This window comes from Halichoerus grypus, chromosome 5 (genome assembly GCF_964656455.1).
Source record: "Halichoerus grypus chromosome 5, mHalGry1.hap1.1, whole genome shotgun sequence".
Taxonomy (NCBI): domain Eukaryota; kingdom Metazoa; phylum Chordata; class Mammalia; order Carnivora; family Phocidae; genus Halichoerus; species Halichoerus grypus.
The window spans coordinates 158618928-158638496 of NC_135716.1; positions in this window are offsets into that span (position 1 = coordinate 158618928).

Here is a 19569-nt window from a genome sequence, read left to right on the forward strand (position 1 = left end):
TAATGGCACTGTGGATATGAAGAAGAATATCCTTATTCTTAAGAGAAGCATGAGAAGTATTTAAGGATGAGGTGTCATGATATCTACAACTTATTATCAAATAGTATACCAAAAAGAGAGACATGTAGCAAGTATGGCAAAACATTAACAGATGCTGAATCTAGATGGAGCATATATGGGTAATAACTGGACTATTCTTTAAACTTGTCTGTAAGTTTAGAAACTTCCGAAATAAAATGCTGGAGGTAGGAGGGGGGGTGGGGGGAATCAGACAGTGGATCCAGAGCTGGGCAAGAAACTCAGCCAGCTGCAGAGGCCCTCCTGGCACTGTGTGGCCAGGCCATCAGAGGACAAGGTCTGAGTCACTGTTGGAAATGATTCTTCCGGCTCTGGCTCAAGCTGGGGAGGGCAGGAGGGCAAGGGGTTGGGGACCAGCTGCAGCCCTACACCCCCCACCACCACCCATCTTGGAAAGGTCAGCTTTCCAGGCATCAAGGAGGGCCCTGTCCCTGGGGAGGCTGGAGCAAGGAGCATTCTGTGAAGTTCAATGCTCCCTGGCCGGGAGGTGACCATGGTCACCAGCCCCTTGGGACAAACATGCTTTTGTTTTTGTCACTTTGAGCTTTTAGTCCCTGGTGCAAGAGCTGCTATTGGTTCCCACTTCCAAATGCTCCTGTAGCAACTTCTCCCCACCTCCTTATCTCTGCTGGAGGATGGGGGAGCAGCTATCTAGGCCAAGAGATATTTGTGGGATTCAGAGGGATGTTTGGGGATCACAGGGATTTCTAGACTGCATGGGTTGGGCCAGGCAGAACAGAGCTAACAACTTGGGGATGCTCAATGAGGGGGCCTCCAGAAGACAGGACTGAAGAGTAGTTTAGGCCCCCAGAAAGAGTGCCTGGATAAGCTCTGAGGAGGGCAGGGATTGTCATGGGCTTTCACCCATCCACAAGGCTGCTGGAGGCTCCCATACAGCCTGGATCCCTGAGACTAATATTAGCCAGATCTCAGAATCCAGGGGAGGGAGCTGTGGGACCCACTGAGTCTGGGGTAAGTTCTAGCACCCTCGTCAACAGGAGTGCAGACACGATAAAGGGACGAGACCCGTGCAGTTGAGAGCACATGGCAGCTGAATATTTATTGAGCCCTTCCCAAGTGCCAAGCACTATGCTAAGCATGGTTCATGCATTAACCCATTCAGTTCTACCAGAAGTCCTACTTATGCTCTTTAACTATAATCAGAGGATGGGGGCCATCCTTCTCCTTTGGCTGGGTATGGACAAATAAACATGAAGGAAATACTAAGTAAAACAGAAATGGTGTCTAGCTCATGAAGCACGGTGAACCAGGACTTGACCCAAATGGATGGTCACTCCTGTTCCTCTGAAAACAGCACCAGCTCCAACCTAGCACATGGACAAATAGGGCATCAAAAATTCAAGTGTGGGCCATAGTGAAGGTTTTCCAGAGTGGGTCTGATTGGACATGTTTCCCTGAAAAGGGAATTCTGGGGTCAAATGGGCTTAGGAAACTCCACAGACTACGTTCCCCCTCTTGGAGAGTCACAAAATACCTTAGCACCTTGTAGGCTCTGGAAAGTCCTGGAGTAGAGAAGCCTTCCAATCCTGTTCAACCCAATGCTTCCCAAAACTCTTCACCCTCCAAACCCTTTTTCTTACATAACACTTATTAAAGCTCCAGCCATAATGTATTGGAGCACCTTCAGAAAATTCTGCTACGGAGTCATCATTGTAACCTGTGGAGTCTACAAATCTATCTTACAGAGAAGCTTACTCACTGAAAGTCCTCCCAACACATGGGACAGACTAAAATTCAGTAAGATGCAGACATAAACTCACCCCAATCCCTGGAAAGGACAGATACAGGGGAAAAGAGTCCTTCTGAGATGGATGCTGACTTGGGGATAGGGGAGAGGAAGAAGGGTGGTCTGGGGAATTAGTCAGTCCTGAGACCATTCTCCCCTTTTTAAATCAGATCACAACCCAAATGGAACAACAAAAGTGATTGTATGAGCCAGAGTCTAACCAGGAAAACAGAAACCCCCTTAAGAATTTATAGGAGGAGCGCCTGGGTGGTTGAGCATCACTCTTGATTTTGGCTCAGGTCATGATCTCAGGGTCATGGGGTGGGATGATCATCGGGCTTCATGCTCAGAGGGGAGTCTGTATGTCCCTCTCCCTCAACTCCTCCCCCTGCTCACTCTTTCTCTCTCTCTCTCAAATACATAAATAAATACAATAAAAAAAAAGAATTTATAGGAATTTAATGCCAGGAATTGGTTTACATGGGTGATAGAGAAGCTGAAACCCAACCATGTGGCAGGGAGGTGATAAGAGTTTAGCAAGAAGCCACTGCCACCTCTGGATTAGAGAGACAAAGGGAGGAGGAGTGTGTCACTGGAGCCCAGGGGCCAGGGTCACCAGCAGAACTGGAACCACAGAATGTGGAGGAGTTGGAGCCATGGAAGAGAAGCAGCCTCTGCCAGAGAAGCCACCAAGGCAGCAGAAAGAGAAGGAGATGGGCATCCTGGATTCTCCACCATCCAATCTTCTGCCAGTGACTCTTACTGGTCCAATCCAGAGGTGCCTGGAAGTAAACGCAGCCTGCAGGGGTCAGCTCCCCAGCATAGACAGGCTTGGGATCCCACAACCCCACAATCAATATTCCACATAAACTCTTGAGCCTCATTTCTTCATCCCAAAGGCCTCCACAAGAGAGGGAGTGTTGGGGATCCTCCAGCCCCATCCCGACTGCCCCAGGTGCAGACAGGTCACTCCTCCGAGCACAGGCTGAAATACTGCACAGGAGTCATCGTGCTGCTTGGCAAGCCTTCCCTGCCTGTAGTCCAGAGCTTTGAGCTCAGTGGAAGTTGTGGATTGGATTTAAAACCCAGCAAGGTCCAGGCAGAGGGCACCTGAAATCTGACCACATTCAACCTCTACATCCCAGCTGGCCAGCACCAGCCAAGGCCATTGCAAACTGCATCAGTATGAAATATAGTCTAAAATGTTCACCAAAATAATCTGAGCAACGAAATGCTGAAAAGGGCCAAGCTGGCTGATATAAATCGGATTCCCCAGAAAACAGACTCTGGGATGGGGAGTGTGTAAGGAATCCAGCACCTGTCAGGAGTGAAGGAAGCAGAAGTGAGCAGAGGCAGGATTCGAGCTGTGACACGGCCTCCACAAAGGCTTTGGCTGACCCCCCCACATCCCATAGAAACGGGCAGAAGAGCGTGGGAGACCCCACCTGAGCATGAGTCAAGGATTTTCCTCTTCTCCCATGATGTTGGTGATACCCGGAAATTTATCTTGTTATGTGAAGAAACGAGGTGTCCTGATACTGGGACTTACAAGCCAGGAATATATTGGAAGGGTTCCGCCCAAAAAGGGGGATGTGGGTTTTATGGCTGCTAGCCAGAAACCCTGCTTTTAAACGGTAATTAGCTCTTGGATGCTCCTGGTTTGTTAAAATAAAGTCATGTCGGTGGCATCCAGGAGACTGCTGCTCTTTTCCTCTGGAAGTGAGAGGACAGGCACCCAGCTGCCTAGAAGCTGGAGCAAGCATTCTGATAGAAATTAGCATAATTAGTGGGTCAGAACTTATCACTGTTCCAGCCCTGATCAGTCAAGAGACTGATGCTGCTAAACTCCCCTCTTGACTTGTAGCAAAAACTGGTCAGGCTTGACCCAGTGCAATGGTTGTATATGAAGGGATCAGACCATGGCCTTAAGAACATGCAATTCTTTCCATAAGGCTATTTTTCAGGCCAGACGATATCTGGAAATGACCTTGTCCTACGAAAACCTGAACTGGTTATGATTCTGCAAGCCACGCCCTCTGCCCCGGCAGCCCAGTCAGGCCAGCCACAATGTAACCATGAGAAAGGCATTTGTATGTTGACTAGACCCCCAGGTAAACAGAGATGCCCTCTCCCCAGGTAAACAGGCCACGGCCACATGGAGGAGGAAAATCACCTCATTAGAAATACAGTTGACCTCGGTGCTATATTTGAAATTTGAACTTTTCAGACCAAGCCTGGGAATTCTCTGCTGTTAGCATTTAAAAGAAGTGACCCTCCTGGTGCCAAGATGTGAGACTTGATTGTATATATATATATAATATGTATGTATGTACGTATATAATTAAATTAAATATATATATGTGTGTGTGTGTGTGTGTCTGTACACTATGCATTGAGTTAAGCACACAGTAAGCTCATTCCAGAGCAGACTGTGCTGTTCTCAGTTAATCCTGTGGTTGACTCTCTACATCACAACCCCCTTCAGATATTGTTTCCCATCATTGGGGTCCAGAGTGAGCAGAGCAGGTAAGAGCCCTCATCCAGAACAGGACTTTAGCCAGGGAGCATCCTGTCCAGACACACCGTATGTTATACTTGCTTTGGGGAGTGTGTATGAGTTTGGACAAGGGTGTGCCTACAAGCCTGTAAGGGAGGGCATGAAGGCATGCAAGGATCTCTATATGCCTCACCGTGTGTGTGTGTATGTGTGTGTGCACGCACACGCGCGTGCATGCACACATACATGTGTGTATGTGTGTCACGTAGGCTCGTGTGTGTGCGTGCAATGCGTGTGTGTGTGCGTGAATGCTCTGTGTTCTGCCAGGGAGGGGGCGGAGAGGAGCACCTCATTTTCCTGGGTCGGCAGTTTCATGGCTCAGTGCCTCTGGGGCCGGGCGCTCACTGCACGTCCTGGTGTTCCTTACAACCGTTTTGCCTGCAGCAGTCACACAGTTGAAAAATCTGGGTCCGTGTGCTTGCTCAGAGACTCTGCAAAGGCAAACAAGTAGAATTCGTGGCCATTTTGCAATTCCTGCTCATTAGACATGTCTGGGGCCTTGCGAGTGAGCTCTGAGGATAAATAAGTATAAATATTATATTTGCCTCCAGGTTATCTTTTAAAAATGTATTTCCCTCTCCCTCTACCTGCCCCCGCCGGCCCCCACCACCAACTGTCAGTGCCTTCTGAAAACTCGTGGGTATCAGAAGGGCCATAGTGAGAGTCTAGGGTCTTCCTAAGTTGTTTGCTTCCCTGGGCTGGCCCCCGTCACCCAGTCCATAGGGTGGCCAGAGGCAGCAGGCCACCCTGTGAGCTTCTTAATGCTCCCCTAGGTGGGGAGGAAGGGTGTGAATGTCCCCTTTGTGGTGAGAGTCTGAGCCACCAAGCAGCATCACACACAGAGCTTGTCAGGGGTTTCTCCCTCACCAGCTGTGTCTGGCCAACATGGCCAGGGTCACAAAGGAATTAGGGGCAGAGCCAAGGCCTATGGGTGCCAACACTCAGCTGGCACCATGCCACCCCCTGGAAGGAACTAAGGTGCCCACATCAGGGCAGAGGAAGTCCAGGCACCTCCAATTTGCAGGCCATTCGGTTTTAAGAAAACAAAACCTACTCCAATAATTCAAGGAAAAGGAGATTTGAAGGAAGCATATGGGGATTCTATGCTCACCCCCTGAGATCTCCTGAATCAATAGTGTTTTCATGGGTGGGATTTGGGAAGTGGTATTTTTAGAAAGCTGTCATGTGATTCTGGTGTTCAGCCAGAGTTAAAGCCACTGGTGTGAAGTGAGAAGAAAATGGAGGGCAGAGCCCCGCTCGTCAAGCTTTGGATGGCTGCGAGCATCAGAATCTGCACTGTGGCGGATAGCCTTCTGGGGCTCCCTCCCTCCTCTCCAGCATTACAAAAATTGTCTGCTCTCTGCCCATGACAGCTTTTCAGTGGTCTAAGGAAGAAAAGAGTCCCCAGCATGGACTCTCCCAGATGAGCTGCCTTAGCCCTGCCTCATGGGACAGCATTTCCAGTCATCCCAATGACCCCAGCTCCCAGACAGTGTCCTCTAAGTGACCCCATGTGCCGCTGTCACCTAAAGTACGAGACACAGTGGGATCTGCTCAGGGTGCAGCCAGAATAGCAGGTCAGGGGCTGCTCCAGCCATCTTGGGAGATGGTCCTCCCTCCCTCCTGCCTGCCCTGGACTCAGGCAAAGAGATCTTCTTGGTCTCTGTATATGGGAAGGGATTGCACCACCTTAGCAACAGGAAAAAATGCACCCCGCCCTTGCATAGCAATAACAGCTGCCATTGGTTTAATACTTCCTGTGTACCAGGTATTCAACTGATTGCTTTACATGCATGATCTTATTTAATCTTTACTATAACAAAGGTAGCATTATTATCATTTTGCAGATGAGGAAACTGAGGCCCAGAGTGGTTGGATAACCATCCTAAGATTACCCTGTTGGCAAGAAGTAAAGACAGGCTTTGAATCCAGATCTTCCTCTTTTTTTTTTTAAGATTTTATTTATTTATTTGAGAGAGACACAGTGAGAGAGGGAACACAAGCAGGGGGAGTGGGAGAGGGAGAAGCAGGTTTCCCGCTGAGCAGGGAGCCCGATGTGGGGCTCGATCCCAGGACCCTGGGATCATGACCTGAGCCAAAGGCAGACGCTTAACGACTGAGCCACCCAGGCGCCCCCAGATCTTTCTCTTGACCACAATTTTATATGGCCCATAGAATCTTCTTAAAGCAACAGTCAGCTGCTATGTGGACCCCTCTAAGTGCCACTATGGGGAAAGGAGCTTCAAAACTCCACTTGGAGCTCAGGGCTTCTCCAGAATCCTGGGAAGAGACAAAGCATCTCTACTTATAGGAATAGGACTGCTCTACACCTTTTGCCTAAACCCAGAGTCATGTCATTTGACCATTTGAACATTGCTGGGCTCCCTATGGTGTGACCAGAGACCATGGGCTACACCAAGTCTAAAAACAGAATTTGGGTAATAAGATGAGAAGAAGGTCAATGAGGGAAGACCCCTAGAAATTACCTGTTCCAACCCCCCTCATTAGACACCGGGAAACCCAGACTTAGAGAGGAGGCTTTTCAGTGCCACCAAGCCACTTAGAGGAGCAGTGGTGATGGGTTTCATCTCATACACCAGCTCTTAGCAGATGGCTGCCTTTGAGCATTGTGTCAAGAAGAATTCTGAATGGGGCGCCTGGGTGGCTCAGTCGTTAAGCGTCTGCCTTTGGCTCAGGTCATGATCCCAGGGTCCTGGGATCGAGCCCCGCATCGGGCTGTCTGCTCAGCGGGAAGCCTGCTTCTCCCTTTCCCACTCCCCCTGCTTGTGTTCCCTCTCTCGCTGTGTCTCTCTCTGTCAAATAAATAAATAAAATCTTTAAAAAAAAAAAAAAAAAAAGAAGAAGAATTCTGAAGCCATATCAGTGGGAACTGATGCTCTAGTTAACTGGCAATGACCACCATGGTTTCCAGAAGAAGTTATGGCAGCAAGCATGTCAAGTAACACCAGCCCTGTGTTAAAGCCATGATTAAATCTCAGGTCTCCTGACTGCAAGTGTAACACCCATCAGGCGCAAGCATACTAGTTGATTAGGAAACATTCTGGAAAATTGTGAAACAAGGTGTCTCAAAATGCCTCAGTTGTTGTCTTAGGCATAACACATTTGGTTGCCAAAACAGGAAACATTCTCAAGTTAGCTTAAGTGAAGGAGAATTGGTTGTCAGGATATGATAGGAGATCTCATAAACGCTCAAGGACAGGAAACAATGCGTCCAGCCCACAAGAGCCCCAGAGATAGAACTATAACCTCAGGGACAGAGACCATTCTCTTTGCTTCTTAAAGATACATATGGCAGAAATTATTGGCTACCCTATACAATAGCTATGCCCCCACCTTCTTCCCTGCCAGCAGAGCACAGACTTTGTCCAAAATTCAGGTAGTGTTGAGTCTAGCCCAAGGAATGTATCCTGACTGGCCTAAATCAGTCTTTTTTTTTTTTTTTCATTTATTTTTATTATTGAAGTATAGGTGGCATACGATGTTATATTAGTTTCAAGTATACAACATAGTGATTCAATAATCCTACATGTTACCCAATGCTCACCATGATAAGTGTGGTCCCCGTCTGCCAATACAACATTATTACAATATTATTGACTATATTCCCTATGCTGTACTTTTCATTTCCGTTACTTATTTTATTTATTTTTAATTTTTTTAATTTTTAATTGAATTATAGTTGATATATAATATTCAATTAGTTTCAAGTATACAGCATAGTGATTCAACAATTATGTACATTGCAAAATGCTCACCACAATAAGTATATTACATTATTGACTAAATTCTGTATGCTGTACTTTTTTTATCCCTGTGACTTATTTTATAACTAGAAGTTTGTACCTCTTAATTCCCTTCACCCCCTTCACCCACCCACCTTCTCCCCTCTCCTTCAGCAAACACCAGTGTGTTCTCTGTGTTTATGAATCTGTTTCTCTCTTTCATGGTGTTGTTTAAACCAGTCTGGATAATCCTATTCCACCTCACCAGTGGTTGGTTTATTCCAGTTCTGGGGGATGACATGGAAGAAAGTCTGCAGGGAGCTCAATGAAAGGAAAAGACACAAGAACAAGCTTATCCTTTCCTTCCTACCTTAGATGTGGCCATGAGGTTGTCGCCATGTGATTGGTCCAGATTGGTCAGGTGTTTACTCCTGGTCCAATCATTGGTGAATAGGTGTGGATTAGCTGCTATAGCCCCCTTGCCAACACTAGAGGAGACATCAATGCTAGTCAGCATCAATGGCTACCCAAAGTGTGCACCATCTTGGACATCCAGCCCAGCTGAGTTTTGAAATAATACCAGCCCTAGCCATACTCTGACTAGAACATCTTGAGAGATCCCCCAATGAGAATCACTTAGCCAAGTCCAGTCAACCCATAAAACCATGACAGATAATAACAAATTGTTTTAAGGCATTAAGTTTTGGGCTGCTCTGTTACATTAGGTAACTAAGACATTATTAATACAATTACAATATAATTGTTATTCTCTCTTTCTGTGTACTTCCTTGTAACTCCAACTTGCATGTGAAGGGAGTGTGTCCCAAGAACAAATGGACAAGCTGGGGAATTCATCTTTGGCCCCAACTCTACATGACTTTTTGGTTCTAGTGCCCGAGTGGTACCATCTTACTGATTTAGTCCCTGTGTCAGTGTCTTGGTTCCAAATGTCTAGGAGAAAGAATCTGATTGGTCAGGTTAAGTTAGGTGTCCATCCCTGATAAAAATAATTTCTGATCAAGAATAAAGGTCACATGCTGCATAATACTGTTGGGAGTGGGGTGCAGAATTCCCTAAGAAAGTTTGTGGCTATGGACGAAATAATGGGCATCTCTTGCAGGGTATCTCTCAGCTCACTTCTTCTATGTTGCTTTTTTCCTCAAGCTCCACATGGGGCCAAAATGGCTGCAGCAGCTCCAGCGACTACATCCTCTTGAATTCAAGTGCAGTGAAAGAGAACCAGGCTCTTCTGATAGCTCCTCCAAAAGTCCTGAACCAATTTGCAATCAAGAGCAAGACATGCTCTAATTGGGTAGGCCTGGATCATAGACTCCACCTGTGGAATCTAAAACTGTTTCCAAAAGAAGGGTGAATGGATATTGGGATGTGTGTGTGTGTGTGTCTGTGTGTGTGTGTGTGTGTGTCTGTGTCTGTGTGTATCCGTGTGTGTGTGTGTTTGGGGTTGGAGGGGATAGATAATAACTCGCCACTGTACTCACCAAATACCAGATTTGGAGATTCCCAGGAGCCTCAAAAGGATGAGGGTGGGTGTTCTGAGCAATGGATGGTGTGTGCTGGTCACTGGAAGCCATAGCCCCTTTGTAAACAAGAGTAGGTCACCTCCTTCACCTCTTAGTCTTAGGCAGTTTTCACCAGTCTCAGTCTTGTCTTCTTCAGGCTATAAGTTCTGGCTGCTTCTACCCTCCCTCATGGATCTCTGTCACACTGCACCATGACTGCTGGACTAGCATCCTGCTCCTAGAAGAGGCAGCCACCAGCAATACTGCCTGGACACCTCTTCAACACTAATTACAGCAACAATAATAACTTCTCTAGAAATCCACGCCATCCTGTCAGTCACTGGGGTGGGAAGACAAGTCCCTACTTCCCCAGTACCTACCTTACCCTGGGTACTTCTGGCTATTTCTCTTCCCCTCAAGGTCCCCTATTTGACATTTCTATTGACAACTGGTTGTAACTGCCCCCCAATGAGGGTCAGTTGGAATACCTGACTTCTTAAGACTGACAATTATGTTGCATGAACCAAAAGACATCCTCAGCCCCAGGATGGCTCTGGCTGGTGTGGAAAGTAGCCAGTCTGGAGGGAATGAGGAGAAGTAGGCATCAGAAACCCAAAATCCTGTATTGGCCTCAGAGCCATTCATCAGAGGCTGATATTTCCTTCATTGCTGGCCCAGGGCCAAGGGAGTGAATGGCTCATTTCTGTTGCATTACGGTTTGAGTCCACATGCAAACCAGAGGGCTGTGTCTATAAATAAGATATTATAGTTAAATCAATATTGATTATTAGGAGTTAGTGTTAGTGTTATATTTAAGGCCATAAAACTGAATAAATATTATGGTAAAAGTGTCCTAAATCTCATGGGCAAAACCATTGAGACATAGGCCTTGGACTGATTGTTCACAATAATGACAACTGTATTTACCAACTTTATTTTTCTAAGAAATGCATTTTTCTGATTAAATAGTATTTCATGTTTATTACAGAAACCGTAGATAAGACAAGATAAGCAAAAAGAAGATATTAAAATCCACCCAGAAACTTATTCTCCAGAGATAATCACTGCTAGCATTTCTGGTATATATCCTTCCAGTCATTTTTCTCTGCATGTGTGTATGTATGTGTGTACATTTTTTAATAGGGTAGGAATACGCAGGCTATCCAGACAGATTACATTCTGTTGTGCATACTAAAATTTATTTACTTAGCCCCTTGTTACTGTATATTTAGATTGTTTCCAATACTAATTAAATTACTTTTCAGTTTTGTTCATTCGTTTATAAATAGAACTAAAAAGCTCTTAACTTGAGAAAATAAGCCCTTATTTTTCCAGTCGACTAAGAGGAATGAAGCCTGGGGCGCCTGGGTGGCTCAGTCGTTAAGCATCTGCCTTTCAGCTCAGGTCATGATCCCAGGGTCCTGGGATCGAGCCCCGCATCGGACTCCCTTCTCAGCGGGAAGCCTGCTTCTCCCTCTCCCACTCCCCCTGCTTGTGTTCCCTCTCTCACTGTGTCTCTCTCTGTCAAATAAATAAATAAATAAATAAATCTTTAAAAAAAAAAAAAGAGGAACGAAACCTGAGACAAGAACAAAGTGCCGTGTCCAGCAGAACACAGGAAGTCACTATGCTCCTGTTCGTCGCATGGAGCAGAGGCAGAAGCACTCAGTGACTAGCTCTAGTGGACCTCAGTAAGGCCTCCCCCATCAGCCTCTGCCACGCATCGCCTCTCCCGGCAGAACCTGGAGTCCTCCAGAGGCCCTGCACTGCCCCATCACAGCACTGCTCAGCCTGAAGAACTTGGGGCTGTCTTCCTCCCAGTGAGCATGGGTTGGAAATAGTCATTATTGCATACAGACATGACAGGAGGTAAATGTCCATGTCCACTGCCCACTGCTCTTCACCAACTATGCACATAAAGACCATCATACCCTTCATCCAGTTGAGGGACTGGGGGGAGATATGACCTAAAGTCTGCCAGTAGTCACTGTCTCCCAGGACACTCGATCTTGAGCAAGTGCCATAAGGATCACAGGGCCCTTTGGAGGTGAATTCCAGCAGCGTCAGAAAAAAACCATGTCACCAGTAGCCCTTTCCTCTCCTATCTGCTCTTGCTGAGGACCAGTTTCTCAGCTCCCTGCTTCCAGAATCCCAGGCTTCCAGAGCCTCGTCAGTTCCTGCCTTCTGCAGGCCTGGTCTCCCAGCTCCCTGTGGGTTAGTTATGCTGAGTTAATTCTGTTGCTTGCACACAAGAATCCTAACTGAAACCTACTTCATCCCCACTCACTCATCCTTCCGGGTCAAGTCAGATGTCATCTCCTCACTGAACCCTTCCCAGGTGCCCTAAACCTAATCAATAGTATCTTTCTGCTTCACTGTCACACCCACAGCCTGCAACTCTTACGGCCTGGTATTTACCTATATTATAGGTAATTTTTAACATGACACAGAACCAGGGTCGTGTCTTATACCACAATCATGGGAGCTTGTTGAATTAATAAATAAACAAACAAACATGCATATCTGTGAGACTAGGAATAACATATTTTGTGTTCCACCATCAACTGATTAACAGATGTTAACAGAGACACTCGCTGTTGTTCAGTATTTAGTTCAAATGAAAAGTCACAAGTGTTTCCATCTTCTGCAGCTGTGAACAGTGAGGTAGTCCTGGTCAGTTGGGGAAACATGGACATTAAATTGTAGGTATTTCCTAGTGCGTTTTTACTTGCATTCAGCATTAGTTGGTGCACCTGGCTATTATTAGACCCAAGTATGCCTCAGGTCCCTCTGTGATTCTATATCAAGCATCATGAACTGGCTACCCGGAGGCCAAATGCCTCCCAAAAGCCTCCAAAAACTGCCTGCAGCTTTGTTTGGTCCACACTGGTATTTTTTTAATTGATTAGCTGCCAACATTTAAAAATCAGATTACACACACACACACACACACACACACACAAACTTTTCTTGAAAACTCAGAGGATCTGGCAATACCGGTTTCCATTCCCTACATGTCAACCATCTGCTAGAGCTAAGCCTGGCTACCCACTCCCAAACCTGACTCAAGTCTTTTATGGAACATAAACTCTCTGCAGTCCCCTCAAAGCCCACTTCACTCATCACCTGCCTGGCCCCTGAATACATTACTACTCTTGGTCTCTGTTTACTGTGGTTGGTCATTACAGATGGAAAGACGGCTGGATGGGGATATTACAGAAGAGCAATGTCCTCCTGTTGAGTAGAAGTTTCAAGAGTATCACAGTCAGTGATAGGAAAAGACATATGTAGATTTTCTCCTTTCCATCCCCACCTTCCCCATTGGAGGACTCACCTGCTTCTGTGAAACTAAAACCAAGGGGCACCTGGGTGGCTCAGTCAGTTAAGCGTCTGGCTCTTGATTTTGGCTCAGGTCATGATCTCAATGTCGTGAGACTGAGCCCCACGTTGAGCTCCACACTCAGCATGGAGTCTGTTTAATATTCTCTCTCTCCATCTCCCAGTGCCCCCCCCACAATGTGCTCCCTCTCTCTTTCTCCCTCTCTCTCTCTTTCTCTCTCTCTCTCAAATAAATAAGTAAACTTTTTTAAAAATAACAAAATAAAACCAAGCTTCTCTTTTCTCTGTTAGCTTCCAGAGGCACAAGTCTGTCCTTCCCAATAGGCCAGGGAGGGGAATTGTGACACCCAGAGTCTCCAAAGTCCAAATGGAACCAGTTCAGGATAGGCCTTCCCATTCTGCCACATAGTAATGTAAACCACAGCCCAGTGGGCACCACTGGACTCCTCAGCCTTCAAGGTCATATAAGGAACACTTTCCACCACTTGCCTGGATAATACAGGGCAACGGGGTTGAGGGCTGATGGCTCTCTAGCCCCATTGCTCTCAGCACAAAGCATGGTTGAGGGGACAGTGAGAGGACGGGAATAAGGGTCCAACCCCTCCTCATGGCTCAGTCATAATGAGTTCACCCAATTGGCTCAACCCTAGGCTAGGCTGCGCCACACAAAACAAGTTTGATCCTCAGCACCTCTCTGAGCTGGCATTATCAGAGCAGGAAGGAGAGGGTAAGTAGTCGGAACTCTGGTGTGACCCTGAGTGCAATAGGAAGAGGACCTAGGATGCAACCCCAGGCAACTCAAAATCTAACAGAGCAGACAAAGCAGAAGGGGTAAAGGATCCTGAGAAGGAGTGTCTGAAGATATAAAAGAGCTGGGAGAGTGTTGCTAGGAATGTCAAGGAGAAGGGATTGGTCAACAGTTTCAAAGGCAAGAGAGATCCTCAAGATACAGAGTGGGAATACTGCCTTTGCAATTTGAGGATTATTGGGGGCCTCCTTAGAGTAGTGGTGGACTCTGAATCACACCAGACTAGAGTGGGTTGAGGAGTGAATAAGAGGGAAATATCCAGAGACAATGATGGAGTAAGAATTCCTCCAATCAAACTGGCTTCAAGCAGAAGCTCCAAGATACAGTAATAGCCAGGGAGGACGGGAGGACAAAAGGTCAAAGAATGACTTTTAATTGGAGGGCACCTGGGTGGCTCAGTCAGTTGAGCATCCAAGTCTTGATCTCAGCTCAGGTCTTGATCTCAGAGTCATGAGCTCAAGCCCCACATTGGGCTCCATGCTGGGCATGGAGCCTACTTTAAAAAAAAAAAAAAAAGAAGAATGACTTTTAATTGGAAAAAACTGACATACATGTGGCCCAACATTTGATTGTATGTGACTCTATAACCCACAGTTTAAGTTCTTTCCCAAATTCCAGGTACCAAGTTCCTCCACCAACATGGGAGAGTAAAAGGAGCAAATGACTATGAAGAAGTATTGAGTAATGTTGTAGATAATATAACCCTCAACGTCTTGGAGGGGTGGAAGGTGGGTGCTGCGTGCTTCAGGGCTCTGCTGTAATGGTCTTTGAATTTCCCTCCCTGGCTCTGATAAACAGAAGCTGAGCATAACAATGTAATAATAATAAAAAGACACTGCAACTGTTATCTAGAATCTACTTCCAGCTTTATCACCAACTATGTGACCCCTCTTCAGGCCTCAGTTTCCCAATCTGTACTTTAAGGACATTGATCTAGACATTTTCTGAGATGCCACCACATTTGACACTCTCTCTGAAGTCAGTCTGCCTGGATCTTAACCCCAGCTCTGCTATGTTCTACTTGTGTGACTTGGGTGAGTTACCTAATTTTTCTGTGCCTTATTTCCTCATTATTAAAACAGGGCTAATAATTGTCCTACCTCTTGGGGTTGTTGTGAGGATGAAATGAAGATTAACATATATAACATCCTTAGGGTAGTGCCGACCTAGAAAAGCACTATACAGGCATTGACTAATGTTACCATTATGGTAGCCACTTGGCCCAGGAGAGACCCCCAGTGAGTGAATGAAGCATTCTGGTCTCATTAAAAAGGGCAGGAGAATTGGCAATATGGATGGAGCCAGAGAGTATAATGCTAAGTGAAATAAGTGAGTCAGAGAAAGACAAATACTGCATGATGTCACTCAGGTGGAATTTAAGAAACAAAACAAATGAGCAAAGGAAAAAAAAAAGAGAGAGAGAAACAAACCAAGTAACAGACTCTTAACTCTAGAGAACAAACTGACAGTTACCAGAGGGGAGGTGGGTGGGGGTTGGGTGAAATAGGTGATAGGGATTAAGGAGTGCACTTGTGATGAGCACGGGGTGTTAAAATAAAAACTTAAGGCGGGGGGGGGGGCAGGAGAAAGGATCATCTAGAACAGTGGTGGACAAACTTTCTGTAAAGGACCAGATGGCAAGTATTTCCAATTTCTGGTCTCTATTGCTATAACTCAACTCGACTGTTGTGGTAGAAAATAGCCACAGACATGTTAACAAATAGGTATGACTGTTTTCCAATAAAACTTTATTTACAAAAATAGGCAGTGGGCCCAATTTGCAGATCCCTATTCTCAAACAAGGGACCCTGGGAAGAGGGATGGTGAGTTTTCCCCTCTCGTGAGTAAAACTAAGGAATTTCAGGCCTCCAGACCCAGACCAGAGGTCTTACCACTCCTGGTTACAAACTCACTAAGAAAGTAAAGCTCCCAACTCACAGAACAAGCAAATAATAAATGAGTTTTAAAAATAATTAAAATTGAAAATTGATTGTCTGGGCCAGAGCAGATTTATGCAAAGGGCCCCTGCTCCATGGGGAGTGGAAGGAGGGTTTCTAAGCTCTGTGTTGAACAAGCTAAGCATTTTTTCAGATTATTCCCAGCATAATATGCCAAAGGGAATAGGTTCCATTTATTATTTCCTTAAAAAAATCAATGGGCTGAAACATTCCCTCTAGACCTATAATATTTATTTCAATGTTCTGTCAATAAATATAACAAGGTTAGCTTTCTATCAGTTTAGTTGGAAGAATCATTTGAGGGAAGTTCTATTTGTTAAGCTCGATTACAGAAAGCAATCAATAGGGAAAAATTCCCTGGTCACTATAGGCAAGAAATATAGAGCTCAGAGGAGCCATCCCAGAAAGGAGATTGATGCCACTGCCCCATTTCCCTCCCTCCTTCCCCCAGAAGTAGGAGTTGTGGGTGCAACATTGAGTTATGGAGTGTCAGGCTGGAGCAGTTCCCATCTGGCCCTGGTAAGGAAACTGAGGCCCAGAGAGAGAAAAGGAATTACTCAGAGTCCCTGAGTAATATAATCTGAACTAGAAAATCTGAACTCTGAAAATCTAGATATTCTGATCTCAGATTTCTCCCAGGTCTTGAGTTGTTCAGTTGACTCAGGTTGAACAGTGGAATAGAGAGACCCATGGAGAAAGAATATTTTTCTCTTTCATTTGAATTCAGCTTCATTGAATAGAACTTTCCAAAACACAGTAAAGATAGGAGGTCTCAGAAGGGTATTGAAAGGTCAGAGGAGGAGTGCCTGGGTGGCACAGTCGGTTAAGTGTCTGACTCTTGGTTTCAGCTCAGGTCATGATCTCAGGGTCGTGGGATCGAGCCCCATGTAGTGCTCGGCACTCAGTGCGGAGTCGAATTAAGATTCTCTCTCCCTCTCCCTCGGCCCTCCCCCCCACATTGCTGTGAGATACAAATAATCAGCTAAATACCATCGCCCGATCCAACCAGGGATGCATATGTGTGTGTGCCTGTGTATGTGTGTGTGTGCATTGGAGGGTGAGGGTAAAATGGTGAAACATCTCCCCTAAATCTCCACGTCTCCAGGAATCCCCAACTCACAGAGGGCATATTTCTCCTCTATCTTTTCTTATTTATTTATTTATTTATTTATTTATTTATTTAAATATTTGAGAGAGAGAGAGAGTATCAGCACATCATCTCCGCCTTGCAGAACCATTTGAACAGAACTAGAACTCGGAGCCTTTGCTCTACTAAAGAGAACAGTCTCTCTGTGTTAGGTTGACCTAGAAAGGTCCCACCACGGAGGTCTTGAGCATCACATTGCTAATATTCAATGATAAATGTCTTTGACTCACACATACAGCCCTTTCCTCCCAGAAGATAACTGCCAACAAAAGATCTCAGCAGGACTTGTCCTAGAGCCACTGACCAGCCTTAGAGAGAACAAGGAGTACACAGACAAGCATGGGCATGCACTAAGATTAACAAAGTGATCTGAAACAGATAAGAGAACACTTACTGTCCTATTGGTTCTTTTCCCTAAATATTTCAAATACATCTACTCATCTCTCCATCTCCACCACCACCATCATGTGAGTTCAAACCACCACCATCTCTTTTGGGACTCTTGTAATTGCCTCCTAACTAAATTCCCCAGTCCACTCTGGCCCCTCAAATCCATTCTCCATGCAGCCACCAGAGTCATCTTTGTAAAATGTAAATCTAGGGGCACCTGGGTGACTCAGTCATTAAGCATCTGCCTTCGGCTCAGGTCATGATCCCAGGGTCCTGGGATCGAGCCCCACATCGGGCTCCCTGCTCGGCGGGAAGCCTGCTTCTCCCTCTCCCACTCCCCCTACTTGTGTTCCTGCTCTCGTTATCTCTCTCTGTCAAATAAATAAATAAAATCTTTTTTAAAAAATAAATAAAATGCAAATCTGATCATATACTACCCTTGCTTAAAACCCTTCAGTGAATTTCATTGCACTTAGGACAAAATTTAAAATCCTACTGTCTTGGGGTGCCTGGGTGGCTCAGTCAGTTAAACGTCTGCCTTCAGCTCAGGTCATGATCCCAGGGTCCTGGGATCGAGTCCTGTATCGGTCTCCTTGCTCAGCTTGGAGCCTGCTCCTCCATCTCCCTCTGCCTGCTGCTCCCCCCTCTTGTGCTCTCTCTCTCTGACAAATAAATAAAGAAAATCTTTAAAAATAAATTAAAAAAATAAAATAAAATCCTACTGTCTTATTTTGTTCCCCCAAAAGCAGACCCTGAGACATAGATTTAGGTGTAGGAGATAGTCTCAAGGAGCACAAGTAAAGTAGGGAATGGGGACAGTTCATAGGAAGTAGAAGTTTTTGACTTATTCCCTGCTGTCTCCATTATGTAGCAGCAACCCTAGCTCCTTTCTTCCTGTATGCTGGTCTAGCACAGCATGAGGAATCCAACACAACTAGCTAGAAATCTTTGTTCTAGGTTCAGTGAAATCCTTACCATTTTCCCTGGTGGAAGTAATTCACCCCTAGGGACCAGGACCTCTAGTCCCACAGAGCCTTAAGATCCTAGGACAGGAAGCACTAGTTTTCCCATGTTAGTCCATGGTGAGAGGGCCCAATCCCACTTTCACCCCTTGGTTTTCAAATCCATATATTCTAGCTCTTGCAACACAACACCACTTAATAGCTATTGGTGTAATGTATATGCTGCATCCTGGAAAACAATCCCAACTTGCAGGGTACCACTTCTCAAGCTGCCACCTTACTGGATTTTAAGAGGCCATTACAGCATTCTATCAGGCTGACAGCTTCCTGGTGGTACGATATATAATAGGACCAATGAATCCCAATGTCATGTAACCATCGTCATACCTCCTTTGCTGAAAGGGTGTTCCTTGATCAGAGGTGGTGTGGAATCCCATGTCAGTAAATCAAACACTCTGTAAGCCTTTGGATAGCGGTGCTGGAATAGATAGTTCAGGCAGGGAAGACAAACCCATATCTAGAGTGTCATTCTCAGTAAAAACAAATTGTTGCCCCTTGCAGGGGCACTTGCCACCAAGTAGGCAGTCATTCTCCACAAGGATCAGTATTATACTGAGAGTTCAGTGTTGGTCTCTGCTGCTGACAGGTCATATATATAACAGCCACATTAGCTAGATCCACCTTGGTGAGAGGGAGCCCATGCTATTGGGCCTATGCACAGGCTCCATGCCCACCAGAATGCTACTCTTTACATGGGCCCATAGTGTGTGTATGGAATGGCTGAGGACAGAGACTGGCTGACATGCAATGGACAAGTCTTCTTGTCCCCCAGTTGTCTAATGCCTTTTCTACACTGGATACTCTCTGGTGAGCATTAATGTGAGATACAAAAATCTGAAAATCTTGTGTCCATTCCTACAGGGCCATCCACACCTCTTATTTCCAGACTTCTAATCTCTTAATATGCAATCTTGCTTCTTCCAGGCCCTTGACCAATTAGCCAAGCAATTCACTTTGCCCTATAGTCTATGTATATGGTCACCTGAGACCACATGACCCTCCATAAAAAGTTGACAACCAAATAGGGGTGCCTGGGTGGCTCAGTCAGTTAAGCATCTGCCTTTGGCTCAGGTCGTGATCCCAGGGTCCTGGGATCGAGCCCCACATCGGGCTCCCTGCTCAGCGGAGAGCCTGCTTCTCCCTCTCCCTCTGCTGCTCCCCCTGCCTGTGCTTGCGCTCTCTCACTCTCTGTCAAATAAATAAATAAAATCTTTTTAAAAAAGAAAAAAAGGTTGACAACCAAATATACTACCTGAAGCT